The following is a 9,554-nucleotide window of genomic DNA, read 5'->3' as shown; positions in this document are numbered from 1 at the left end:
TTTGAAACTTTCCCATTTTTCATTTATTTTAGTCTTTCTACATACTCGTCTTTACTGATAATTAACCTATTTTCTTTTTTTAGTGACAGTTGCATTAGTGATTGTCGATAAATGAGAGCCAAATGCCAATTAGTATTTGATAAGCTCTCTTTTTAATCTTTGGCAGTAAAGTTTTTGATAAATACTGTGCGTTTCGTGTTCGATTGGGATACTACTACTAGTACTAGCCGATGCTTGATTTCTGAATTGGCGTCTCTGATTTTTTATTCATTAAGTTTGTCGGTTTTCAATCCTTTGTTTCTCTTTCTCTCCCTCTCCTTCCTGGGGTTTTCCTTAACGGGTGGGTTGGGTCAGGTTCAATGACAACCCAGCCCAACTCTAGATGTGCAAATCTTGGGATTAGGTTTGTCCTAATTCGAAGTTAAGCTTAAGTTTATCAATCCAGGCCTAACCGCTAACTCGACCTTAAACCAACACAATTTAGGCTGGGCTGGAATTAAGTTAATTGGGCTTGGATAAATTGGTCGAATTTAAAAGAATTTCTGTATATATTTTTATATAATCATTTTGTATTGGGATTTATGGCTCAATTTAAGAGTGAAGTTGATCGAAAATATGTACAAATTTCATTTACAAATTATACGTATACATATTTTACATATGTGCATGTATATATAATTAGACAAATAGAGAATTTTTTATATAAATATAATACATATATGTATGTATCTGCCCCTCTCCAGACCCGTATTGGCCAGAGCCTCATGCACTGGGCTGCCCGTTATATGTACCTATTCGTTCAAATGGGCTTGGGCTGGACCAGGCTTTGATTGGACTTGGGCTACCTGAGACCTCAACCCAAGTTTTTTTACCCAAACCACCCCACAGCCCAAAAACTCAGGCCCTCATGCAAAAACTCGAATTGGGTCAGGTCAAGCTCGGGTTAAGCCTGCCCAAGTTGCACCCCTAGTTTTTATCAATTATTTATATTAGCCCTTATATTTATCTAGTAACTTAGTATCACCTTTTGACCACAAAATTAGTGGGGGTTTGTACATAATATCTTCTATATTATTATAAAGCAGATATTTGCTTTGGTTTTGGTGCTGGTCATAAAAATGAAATTTAACTACATAATGTTAATTTATATCTTATCTTTTGCTTGCATGCATGCATAGCCTCATAAATATCAAATTTACCTCCAAAATATATTTTTTGAAGTCGACAAAAGTACCTATTTATCTATTCAATTTTTTTTAGTTTATTATATGTTTGAACTTGTTTTCACTTTTCATTCCCACCTTAATATTATGGCAGAAAATAATTTGTTCCTTTAAAAATTATAAATGAGGGTATTTTTATTCGTATAATATACAATAAGGTGCTAAATAAGAGCACAATTGACATTTTGAAACAATTTAAATGTTAGATGAGCACTTTTGTCACTAAGGGGGCGTTCTTTTTTTGGATTTTGAGAGAGGGAAATCTGGTTAATGGGATTTTGGTTCCCATTGACCAAGAATCTCATGTTCTTTTTTTAGATTAATGTGGGAATCCAGGAAAGTTTATTTTCTTGGGTATCACTTACCTGCCTATCTCCTAGGTGGGTAAATAACTTCCCACTTGGGGGGGGGAAGTTTACAACACTTGAATGGGACAAAAATGTCCATTTAATAATGAATTTTTATGGTTAAAATGATCATTTCATTTTTTTTATTTGAAAAATAAAAGAACATGGGTAAATACACTTACTTGGGTAAGTGTATCCTAGGAAAAACTTACCCAAATAATTGCATTTACCCGAATAAGTAACTTACCGAAAAGCAAGTGGGGCCTTAATTAACGAATTAATATTAAAGGGTGGAATAAGCAACTCAATTCCAAATTTCACTTGCCAAGACATTCTTAGCTTTAGCTTTGTTGTGTATTTCTTTTACTTTTGTAAGAAGAAATGAAAACCAAGTGACTCACAAATCTAGCTCAAAGAGGTTTAAGGGATGTGGGGTTTTTTCTTTTTGATTTTGCTGATTGGATTGTTGATATTGCTAGGGTAGATTTGCGCTTGTGAACCTTTTTTATTTGTATTTCTGGTTTCATCTCTTTTTAATAGAATCTTTATTTCGTAAAATTCCGTGAATAGATCATGGACCAGACTTAGCACTTACGATAAAGGTTATATAGCGTAGGCCCAAACCCTGAGCTTTGGGCCTATGCCATTCAATACACTATATTTAATATTTATAATATTTATATTATATAATGTATAACATAATATATATATATATGTAAAACATGTTATAATTTATAATATTCTCCTTTGTAACTGTATAGCAATGTTTTAAAAATTGACTTGGAGGCCAAACCATTTTTGCCTCTAGGTTGTGGGTCATCGGTTTGATCAGTAGGGTAGAATGGTTATATATATATATTAGCAATAAATAGTACATAAATATATTTTAGATATGTTATATGTATTATTGTATATTTAATATATGTTTTTTAATTCTGTTTTTAATTTTTTTATTTATAAAAAATATTAAAATTTACAATTTGAGGCCAAAAAAGGGGTTTTTTTCGTGAAAATAGTGGGGCAAGGTGCCTACGGCCTTTGGGGCGTATAGTTCTCGAAAATTTATCCAAAATAAATAAAAAAAAAACACCCTAGTCAAACATTGGAGTACAAAGTTATGGCCTCCGAAAGTTTGCATGTATTCAGTGTGCAACCCGTGACTTAGCCACAAAGTCAAATGGGTCAACAATCAAACCGGCCAGGTCTAATGGTTCTTGACTAAGTCAATGGTTCTTTACTATTTGACGGGTCTTGACTAAACCGAACCCAAAATCCTAGCCAAGTAACGGTTCAAACAATTCGGCCAATCGGGTTAACAAGTTGAAAACATTGCTATAAACAAGTTTGGGCCTTAGAGCAAAAGGAAATTGATCTTTGCACTGCAGGTAGACTTGTTCACATGTTGGGCTGGGCTTTGCCTCTTTATCAATAGAAAATGTCTAGGCCTAAGCCCAAGCCGACCTTCGGGCCCAGATCTTGAGCTTGAGCCCAACCCTTATATAAGGCCCAAAGCCTGATCTTCATATAAAATGTCCTATTTTTGGTGTAATTTAATAAACTAATATTATATTAATTTGATAATAAATTAATTCATATTTCCTGAATAGTAAATTAATATTTGATAATAACTTTATAAATAAATGCATATTTATATATTTATTATATATAAAATAATGTATATTTCTAATATATGTAATAGTATCAAGCTAAGCTCGGGCTTACGTCAGGCTTATTTGAGAAAGCCCAAGGCTGGCCCAAAAAATAGTTGGGCCCGGTATTTGAAGCCCAAGCCCACATGCCTGAAATTTTGTCCAAGCCCAAAACATATCTAGCCAGGCCATCAGACTACCCGGCCCATAAGTAGGTCTAATTGCTGGTGATGAGTTGGATGGTTCAATTATTTGGGTCAATCACAATTTAAAAATACTAGTTGTTCCTAACCACTTGAGCTTGCTTGCTAGATGCTTGCCCATCTAGGTCCCATGTGTATCGAATACCAAGTATATGTTTGGCATCGATGTTGCAGATACAACACCGTTTGCTGATGTGTGGGTTGGAAGCACCATTTTTTGAGAAAATTGTGTCTTTTTTTCTGTTTGAAAACATTGCTGATAGATAGGACGTTTCCTGAAGCACTATTTTTACTAACATGACACTAATATGTCACCGTTTTCTGGAGCAATGGCATCGATGCCAAACAAACGCTAATATGTTTACATAGAATTGGTTACATAGCCTGCTATATATGCATATATTTGCAAAACAAATGCTAATATTTGCAGTGGATCCGAACCTGATAAATCCGTCCAAGACCAGATTTTTCTGAAGGCAAAAATCGTGTACACATTGTGAGAGCACGTATACCTTGGACTCACCTTACTAGTGGATACTAGATTCTCCATTATTAGATAAAATAAAATATTTATAGGTATAGTAATTAATCCAACACTCTCAAAACCTACTTAATAACTTATTCAGTAATAAAAGTGATTCGATTGGGTCACATGAAGAAATGAGCCACAGCATCATGGATAAAAGATATCGACATAATACACTCTGACTGGTACTGTATTGGTATCGGTAAGGGAAGATATGAGATATGTCATGACTGGTACTTTGCAATATGCATCGATACAGAGGCGTATCAAACCTGTGTGTCACATAGAAAAGTGTTTCACTAGAAAAAGGGTTTTAACATGATTTGATCCCTAAAATCCAAGACACATAACGTCCAAAAGTGCAAGGATCTTAACCATCAAGCCACCTTCTATTTCATCATAAGAATGAAATAAATTATCTTTTATTAAAATTAATTTTTACATTTAATCTAAACAAACAACATATTTAATAACTCCAAGTACAAATTAGCAAGAATAATATTCAAAATTATTAATTTATAAACAAATAAAATAAATAATTTATCAAATCCACATATATAAAAATAATTTTTAATGTCAATAAATTTATAAAAATAAAAATATTATTAATAGAATAATTATTTTAATACTTAGAATTATTTATGTAAACTTGATAAATTATAATAATTATTTTATAAGTTATTATTAATATTTTAATTTGCATTATATAACAATGTATTTATTATTACAAAGATAAGATATTATTTACAAAATATTTGAGAAAATAATATAAATTGAATATATCAAATCCACTAATATACATTTAAATAAAATAACATTTTTATTTTAAAATTTTCATAAAAATAAAAATATTAATAATGTAATTATTTTAGTAATTAAAATTTATGATTTTTCATATGATATGCATCTTCAAATTTTCATTTACATTTTATATAAACATATATATATATATATTGTTTACAAAAGTGAAAGTATTATTCACAGAACATTTGCAAATTAATTTTTATTTGAACTTTTTATTGATGTTAAATATTGAAAATAGTAAAATAAAAATAATTGATATAATAGTTCAAATATAATGGTTGTATATTTTTTATGCCTTGGATTTTAATAAAAAAAAAAAAGCGATGCATTATCAATAAAATTGTATAATAAATATGCATCCTATTATATCAATAGTAATATATTTCTTCAGATATACCATTAAAATATATAATTCCTATGTATTTATACATTATTTATATTTATTTTAACATTAAACTTAAAATTACTAATATAATTATTAAATTTATATGCATTTCCTTAATGTATCCAAGTATTTTCATAATTTTTGTCCATATCCATGCATTTTCCCTCCATATCCGTATCCATATATATATCCAAATTATTAAATACAATACCCATACCAATACTTTAATCTTGCTGTTGGAAAGGCCAACCCCAACTCCTAACAAAACAAACCAAGAAGTTACCAACGAGATTCTAGTTTCTGGTTCAGTAATTAAAGCAGCATTGTGGCTTAAGCGGTGTTCGGTAAGGGGAATTGATTTTTAGATTCCACTCACTTTTTAATCTTTCCATGAACCAATTAGCAAATTAATCCCAACAACTTACATTTGGTAAAGCGAATATCTCTAAAATCAGCTGAGGAATTGTTCACTAGACTTCACTTTAGAAGCGATTTCAGTACCTTCAAGATGAAAAGGGAATCCAAGTAGGACCTGGTACCTACCATATATATGAGATGTACGAATAAGTCAGCTGTTTTTCAAAATAGCTCTATATCCGTGATTCGTATTCTCTTTTCTTTTAGGGATGCAAATGGATAAAATCGAATTTGAATCCAGTCTAGCAGTATTTATGTCAGATTCGATCCCATTTGAAGATTCGATTAGGTTTTGATGAAGTAAGATTTGGCCTGACCTCATAGTTATGCGACACGTAGTAAAAACAACAGCTCGGCACAAAAGCAAGCCTAAAGCACGAACACCAAGGGGACGCCAGCGGACCGAACTCCCTACTGGGGGCCTGAACTCACCCTTGGCCCCAAACCAGAAAGTAATCCGAGCTGACCTACCTTGTAACAGTTCGGGATACACCTCGTCGAACTGACCGACCTTGTAACAGTTCGGAATACACCTCGCCGAACTGGCCAACCTTGTAATAGTTCGGGATACATCTCGCCAAACTGGCCAACCTTGTAAACAGTTTGGGATACACGCCGAACTGGCCTACCTTATCAGTTCGGGATATACCTCGCCGAACTGGCCAACCTTGTAACAGTTCGGGATACACCTCGTCGAACTGGCCCGCCCCATACATACCTCCGAACTCAAGACCGCCTCGTTCACCACTCCGCATCACCTTCTGGGCACCAAAACCAAACAAGTCGTACCATTCCTGACACTGAAGAAGTCCGTACCCGAGGGCGCCGCACCCGACTGACTTGGGATCTGATGCTTGACGGCCACACTCTAAAACGGCCACCTGCCACCGCCACCTGACACCGCCATCTCCAGTTAGAGAGACGGTTAGGCAGTGGCGATTCTGTCCCAGCAAAAAGAACGACGACCGAATTGACAGACGCAAGGGTAATCATACCCGACCTGACAAGGGCCTCGGAGCGAGTGCGCGGAGTGATTATAAGAGCCCCTGCCCCCAATAACCAAGGTATGTGAACTTTGCGCTATCTGGTCTATACTTTGCCTTTGAGAGATTACCGACTTGAGCTTCGGAGTTATCACACTGGGTTCCCCCCGGAGCTCTCTTCTTTCCCGTTTCAAGCTCCCCGACGCTCCAGCTCAGAGGCGAGTTCGTTGACAGCTAAGACCGGCCGGATTGCGCTCCATCAATTGGCGTCGTCTGTGGGAATAGCTTCTAAAAGCCTCCCTCTAAATCTCTTCTACCTACCCTCCTTTCAAAAACTCCAACACCCACTCCAACACTGAAATGGCCTCCTCCAGCAGTGCCGGACGTGGAACCGAAACAGCCACTACCGGAGAGCAACTTCATGCTCCGGCGGTGTGCATTGGGCAGTTCACCATCCCCCTTTCAGGGGATGGGATCCCAAGCTTGAATGTGCCACACACGGTGGCACCTCTCCCACTACCCATCGAAACGAACTTTGCGGAACCAACTGTTGTCCCACTGGTAGCCCGCCAAAACCAGATAGATGATTTGATGCAATGCATACGAGCAATGCATGCCCAAATGCAGCAGTTCTAGCAGCACCAACTCCAGCAACACCAGGTGTTGCACCCCCTCTCCCAACACCATTATCAACAACAATTCCCTCAGCTACCCTTAAACCAGCCGCTCCCCCCCCCCAACACCCTGTTTCAAAGCCGGTCAAGGTCTCCCCCCAAGGTGGACGACCTCACCAAGGAGAGGCTTCCCGACCGCAGAACCTCCCTAACAGTCAGGCCTCATCCCCGGGCTGAAAGCAAAGAAAGATCACCCCCGCCTCGCAGCTCGCGGGTGGGTCAAGAACCTCGTTGACAAAGTCACCTCGGTGCTCCAAGCCCGAGTTCCCACTCACGGAGAACCGATTCAGCGCCCTAGCAGCAGGACAGCATTCCGGGCCCATCGAGCTCGGCAACACGGAGGCCAGCAGTGCCAACACCAGGCCCACTCAAAGAAGGCGCCGGCGAAGCCGCCGAACTGCTACCCGTGTGCTACCCGAGCTCAGAGGCAAGGAAGAAACGAGCTCGGGTAAGGTAAAAACCGTCCACATTCTCTCAGTTCCTTCCCCCCTTTCAGCAGAACTTCTGGAAGTCCCCTTGCCTGGAGATTTCAAACTCCCATCTCTGGACAAATATGATGGTCCTTTGACCCCAACGACCACGTTGACGCATTCCAGTCACAAATGCACCTCGCTAGGGCCAGCGAGTCGTGCATGTGTGTGGCCTTCACCACCACCTTCAGAGGGGTGGTCCACTCCTGGTACCGGAACCTAGCTTCCAGGTCAATAAGAAGCTGGGCCCAGTTCGTGCAGATCTTCACTGCACACTTTGTCACCAGCAAGAGGTGCCCTAGAACCGAAGAAAGTATCTTCGGGGTAATCCAAAGAGAGGGAGAACCCATCCGGAGCTACATCAAGCGGTTCAATGAAGCATGCTTGCAAATCCCTCGGTTAGACCCCGCGATACAGCTCGTTATGGCCAAAAGAGGGGTGACGCACAAAGAATTCAAATGGCACATGGTGGCCAGCCAGCCAGCAACCGTAGCCGACTTCCTCAAGCTTGCGGACAAGTTTATGAGAACAGAGGAAGAGATCAACCAGAGAATCGAAGGCGGAGTTGAAAAAAGAAAAAGAGAGGGTGAGTAGCCCTCCAACCCCGGCGACAGAAGAGGCCATAACCGAGAGGCGAAGCCGAGCCAGCCGTCCCGAGCTCCCTTAGCAGTTCGAACGGATTACATGCCATTGAACGCAAGGCGGACCGAGATTCTGATGACGATCAAGGACGCACCTTACGTAAAGTGGCAACCTTGCCTGAAGAGCAACCCCAACGAGAGGAACAAAATTTTATATTGTAGTTTTCATAAAGATCACGGTCATAGCACCGAGCAATGTAATAATCTCCACGACGAGATAGAAGGACTCATCCGTCGTGGGTACTTAAGAAATTTTGTACACTACGACAATAGTAATAAAGCAGGTCGGCAAAGGTGGTGGTACACCGAGCAATGTACCTCCGAACTCAAGACCGCCTCGTTCACCACTCCGCATCACCTTCTGGGCACCAAAACCAAACAAGTCGTACCATGCCTGACACTGAGGAAGTCTGTACCCGAGGGTGCCGCACCCGACTGACTTGGGATCTGACGCTTGACGGTCGCACTCTAAAACGGCCACCTGCCACCGCCACCTGACACCACCATCTCCAGTTAGAGAGACGGTTAGGCAGTGGCGGTTCTGTCCCAACAGAAAGGACGACGGCCGAATTGATAGACGCAAGGGTAATCATACCCGACCTGACAAGGGCCTCGGAGCGAGTGCGTGGAGTGATTATAAGAACCCCCTGCCCCCAATAACCAAGGTATGTGAACTTTGCGCTATCTGGTCTATACTTTGCCTTTGAGAGATTATTGACTTGAGCTTCGGAGTTATCACACCGGGTTCCCCCCGGAGCTCTCTTCTTTCCCGTTTCAGGCTCCCCGACACTCCAGCTCAGAGGCGAGTTCGTTGACAGCTAAAACCGGCTGGATTGCGCTCCATCAGGTTTGATAGGATTCGATTTGAATTTGAATCCTATTAATAAGTTGAATCTTCAGATCTGGTCCGATCTGATTTGTCTACTTTAAAAATTAATAAATTATTAAAAGAAAAATAAAACATATTAATTTAAATAAAGTAAAAAATATAAGTATTTTTTAATTATTTTCATTATATATACATATTTAAAAAAATAAATAATATAATACATTTATAAAAATATAATATAAAAATTATATTTATAAATATATAATTTATATCGGATCAGATCTTCTTCGATCGGATAGTGGATAATTCCAATCCGATCCGAAGACTCGAACAGGGTGATCCGAATTCGACCAAATAAAATCGGATGTCGGATCGGTTCCGGTCCATTTGCACTCCTATCTTT

This window comes from Nelumbo lutea, chromosome 3 (genome assembly GCF_056320005.1).
Source record: "Nelumbo lutea isolate HS-2025 chromosome 3, American lotus-T2T, whole genome shotgun sequence".
NCBI classification, from domain to species: Eukaryota; Viridiplantae; Streptophyta; class Magnoliopsida; order Proteales; family Nelumbonaceae; genus Nelumbo; species Nelumbo lutea.
This window is presented reverse-complemented; position numbering follows the sequence as displayed.